Source organism: Mus caroli, chromosome X (assembly GCF_900094665.2).
Source record: "Mus caroli chromosome X, CAROLI_EIJ_v1.1, whole genome shotgun sequence".
Classification (NCBI taxonomy): Eukaryota; Metazoa; Chordata; class Mammalia; order Rodentia; family Muridae; genus Mus; species Mus caroli.
The window spans coordinates 7,763,875-7,768,959 of NC_034589.1; the positions used below are offsets into that span (position 1 = coordinate 7,763,875).

Consider the following 5,085-nt stretch of genomic DNA (forward strand, 5'->3'; position numbering starts at 1 on the left):
ATAGTTGGTCTCCGATAAAGGGGCTGGAGGTACAACTAAGAGCTTGACTTTAAGTGTCCTGAGTCCATGGACTTGGTGATCTCCCTTCTTTGCATCAGGGCAGGGAAAGTGTATCATGACAAGACCAAGGGGACTCACTATTGCACTCACATCCCTGTACTTTGGGTCAGTGACAGATGCGTCCTCACCATGCCTTGGAAAGTTGACTGCAGAGTCCAAATGAAAGCATCAGAACTGACTAGGGTTCTGATGACTCTACTCCAGAAAGGTGCATGAAGAGGTCTCCTAGCTCCATCACATCCACATCATCAGTGCTGGGAACTTGCCGGGTTTCTTGGTTCTCATTAAAATCCCAAAGCCGCACTGAGTTAAAGAACCTCACAGCACCTTCAGAGCTTAGCTGCTTCTGAGGTTTCTCTGGCTCTGCCAGCTGCCCATCAGGGTAAGCATGGTGGTGGTAAAGGCACTTGTTTCCAAAGGGGCAGGTCTCCTTGCCTTGTTCAAAGTATTTACATGCCTTTCACCTCTATTCCCTGTTTGAATGCTTCAACTAATTCATTCTTTTTATTCTGATCTTCTACCCAGTACACACTTGGAATTACAAACTCTGCTATCACATGGCCCTCTGGACAAGACTTTATGATCGGGTTTTCAAACTGCTTGGCACATCTTCATTGACAGATGCAGGACAGGCAGTAGTGGAGAGAATGCCAAACCTCCTTTCAGAAGCAGATGCTTTCTCCAGGATCACCTCCATACAGATGCTGCACACTGTCCTGGCTCGCCTGGAAGGCTTTTCCATCTCATGTTCAAATGTCGACCTACACATCTTCTCGTGAGCTTTCCTTTGCTCTTGGGTCAAAGGGGTAGAGGATTTGAAGCCTGCAGATCTCATACATATCCCCATGCAGGTAGACACAGGCATCTCCAAACTGGTACTCCCCAGAGGCAGCATAGGAGCACAACTGCTGCTCATTCCTGCAGGAGCTGCTGGCCTCCTGTAGGAGCATCAGGCTAGTCCTGATGGCATCTAGGTAGGAATGGGGCTTCATCTCTGGGCTGGTCTGAGGGCTACTACAGCCACCTGGATTATTCTCTGTGCTCAGAGGAGTCTTGTTTTCAGCCAGACCAGTGAGATTGCTGTCTGTGAGCACCAGCATTGTCTTCTCCCGCTTTCCAGGTTCATTCAAATGTGTCCTCATAACAGATGTGGCAATGTCGGGATAAGGGTGAGGACTATGCAGGCCTGAGGAGGGCGAAGAGTGGGATGCAGGACCCACAGCTCCACCTTCTGCAGCTGGGATTTTGTATGATCATATCGAGGTGGGCAAGGGTCTGTCTCTGTACTCTCATCTAAAAGAGGCTATTGGGGCCATGTATCCTGCTATCTATACCCACACCTGTGTCCCAGTAGGACTGACAGAAACCCATCTACTGCCAAAGAAGGCCCTTGACACTTGTGCTACCAAGACAGGCCCCTTGTTAGGAATCTTCAGGATACACTGATTGGGGTGGGTGGATGGATTGGGAAGGGCAGGTGGCCAACTCAAACAAAACACGAGAACTCTGACAGTGAGGACCAGATGGGCTCTGCTCACCAAAGCATGGAGCATCTCACACTGTTGTCTAGCATGGAGCAACATGGCTCTGTGTGCATGAATATCATAGCATCCACACCAGAAGTCACCTGAGCATGAACCAGAAATGGCTTTCAAACCAATGGCATATCACCTTGTGACACACAAAACCACAGTGAGGATATGGTACGGTAGTAGTGGCAAACTCTAGGGTGTGCTCTACAGGGTTTAAAGTTCAGACAAAATTATTAATATTCTAAATACAGTGTTTAGTTAAAATCTCCCTGGACCAGGGCCTATGCTCAGGCAGGCATATCGTATATACCTGTATTCCCACCACTGGAGATGGAGGCAGGAGACCAGAAGTTTAAAGCTACATAGGAAGTTTGAAGTCAGCCTGGGTGGAATAAAACCTTGTCAACAAAACAAAACACCACTCCACACCAGTAACCACAGCCATGGCAGCCTTGCCTGCAGCGTGCAACCATAGGCGCAGTAGCCCTTCTGGTAGTATTTGCAGATGGTGGATGGCTTGCTGTTCTCCAAGTCATATAAGAACAGGTACTGTGTCTCTAGCTGCATATGTAGCAGAAGATGGCCTAGTCGGCCATCATTGGGAAGAGAGGCCCTTTAAGTCTTGCAAACTTTATATGCCCCAGTACAGGGGAAAGTCAGGGCCAAGAAGTGGGAGTGGGTGGGTAGGGGAGCAGGGTGGGGGGAGGGTATAGGGGACTTTGGGATAGCACTTGAAATGTAAATGAAAAAAATATCTAATAAAACATTGAAAAACAGAAAAAAAAAAAACCAGGAACTGGCTGCCTTCACAACATACACCATGCATAAAATGGCTGCAGTTGACCTGCTTGGTGCTCATGGCAGTGGGGCCAAAGGCTGGAGTAGCACTGAAGTCTCAGAGCCACCAGCACTGTGGCCCAGTTCGACATCACTATTTATTTAATTTTTTACACTCCATATTTTATTCTCCCCCATCCACCCTTTCACTGTTCCACATCCCATACTTCCTCCCCACACCCTGTCTCCAAGTGGATGGCCCTACCTCCCATCACACCTGACCTCTAAACTCCCTCCAGTCTCTTGAGGGTTAGGTGCATGATCTCTGAATGAACACAGACCCAGAAGTCCTCTACTGTATGTGTGTTGGGAGCCTCATATCAGCTGGTGTATGCTGTCTCTTTGGTGGTTCAGTGTTTGAGAGATCTCAGGGGTCCAGATTCATTGAGGCTGCTGGTTCTCTTACAGAATAGCCCTTCTCCTCAGCTTCTTTCAGCCTTCTCTAATTCATCCACAGGGGTCAGCTGCTTCTGTCCATTGGTTGGGTGCAAATATCTGCATCTGACTCTTTCAGCTGCTTGTTGGGTCTTTTGAGGGGGAAGTCATAATAGGTCCCTTTTTGTGAGTGCTCCATAGCCTCATAATAGTGTCAGGCCTTGGGACCTTCCCTTGAGCTGGATCCCACTTTGGGTCTGTCGCTGGACCTTCTTTTCCTCAGGCTCCTCTCCATTTCCATCCCTGTAATTCTTTTAGACAGGAACAATTATGGGTCAGAGTTGTGACTATGGGATGGCAACCCTATCCCTCACTTGACGTCCTATCTGCTGGAGGTGGGCCTTATAAGTTCCCTCTTTCTACTGTTGGGCATTTCATCCCTTTGAGTCCTGAGAATCTCTCACCTCCTAGGTCTCTTGTGCATTCTAGAGGGCCCCCAACCTCCTATCTCCTGAGGTTGTTTGTTCCTCATGAAACTGCAAAGCTTCTGTAAGACAAAGGACATAGTAAGACAAATTGGCAACCTACAGATTGGGAAAAATCTTCACTAACCTCACATCCAATAAAGATTCAATATCCAAAATATATAAAGAACTCAAGAAGTTAATCACCAAAAAAACCCCAAACAACCCAATCAAAAAATAGGGTATAGAACTATACCAAGAATTTGCAACTGAGGAATCTTGAATGGCTGAGAAGCACCTAAAGAAATGTTCAAGTTCCTTAGTGATCAGAGAATGCAAATCAAAATGACCCTGAGATTCCACCTTAGACCAATCAGAATGGCTAAGATCAAAACCTCAGGTGACAACACATGTTGGAGAGGATGTGGAGAAAGATGAACACTCCTCTGTTTCTGGCGGGATTGTTAACTGGTACAACCACTCTGGAAATCAATCTGGAGGTTCCTCAAAAAATTGGAAATAGATTTACCTGAAGACCCAGCTATACCACTCTTGGGGATATACCCAAAAGATGCCCCGTCATGCCACAGGGGTACCTGTTCCACTATGTTCATAGTAGACTTATTTGTGATAGCCAGAAGCTGGATATAACCTAGATGTTCCATGACAGAAGAATGGATACAGAAAATGTGGTTCATTTACACAATGGAATACTGCTCATCTATTAAGAGTGAGGACATCCTGAGTTTTGCAGGCAAATGGATGGAACTAGGAAATATCATCCTGAGTGAGGTAACTCAGACCCAAAAGGATATGGATGGTATGTACTCACTAATGAGTGGCTGTTAGCCAAAAAAAGTACAGAATACCCAAGACAGAGTCCACAGAACTCAAAATTCTCAACAAAGCTAAAGTGCCCAAGTGAGGATGCCTCAGTCCCACTTGGGACAGAGGAGAAAGCACTCACACGTGGGGAGGGAGACCTAGGAGGGAAGGTGGATGTTGTATGGGGGGGATCGTGAGGGGGAAGGGGAACCTGATCTGGTACTGTGTAAGAGTAAAGGACTGAAGCCCTGAGGGCCAGCAGAAAGAACATTTATTTATTTTTATGTGAGCACAGTATCACTCTCTTCAGACACACCAGAAGAGGGCATTGGATCCCATTACAGATGGTTGTGAGCCACCATTCGGCTTCTGAGAATTGAACTCAGGACCCCTGGAAGAACAGTCAGTCAGTGCTCTTAACCACTGAGCCATCTCTCCAGCTCCCTAGAATTTTTAAAATTACCTCTCTCAACCCAGCTGACCTTTGGGCTCTTCTTCTTGGTCGTACCAAGGTAGAATTTTTCTCTCTGAATTCCAGAGAAATTTCCAACAAGCTTCTGACCAATGTTTTCCAGTTGGCCTCTATTTAGTCTCACTGCAATGAAGCAGCAAATGTCCTAAAGGAAAAGTTCCAAGCAACTGTGGCACTCACATCAATTAACTTCCCATCTCTAGAAAGTTTTACTCGTATAATCTTGCTTTTCTTGTTTGTTCCAGTGACTCCAAATACTTCAGCTTTTGAGATGGTTTTTGTCAGGAAGTTATTCTGAGAAAGCTGCTCCTTGTGATTAAACACTGAAGTTCTTTTTACTGTATTTCACAATGTTTTTCACTTTTGATCTTTATATAACCAATATCAATCTCAGAAATAATTTCTTTCTTATTTTATCCACTGATTTTTGAAAAGTAAAAAAATCATGATTTTTGGTCTAAAAGTTATTTGTCTAAATCTCTCTTTCTCTCTCTCTCTCTCTCTCTCTCTCTCTCTCTCT

At 45.7% G+C, this 5,085-nt stretch overlaps 1 pseudogene; it reads right to left on the reverse strand.

Annotated features, from left to right (window-relative positions):
• Nucleotides 1-238: 238 nt before the first annotated feature.
• On the reverse strand, nucleotides 239-2,451 carry LOC110287527 (annotated as a pseudogene).
• Between the last annotated feature and the right edge of the window lie 2,634 nt (nucleotides 2,452-5,085).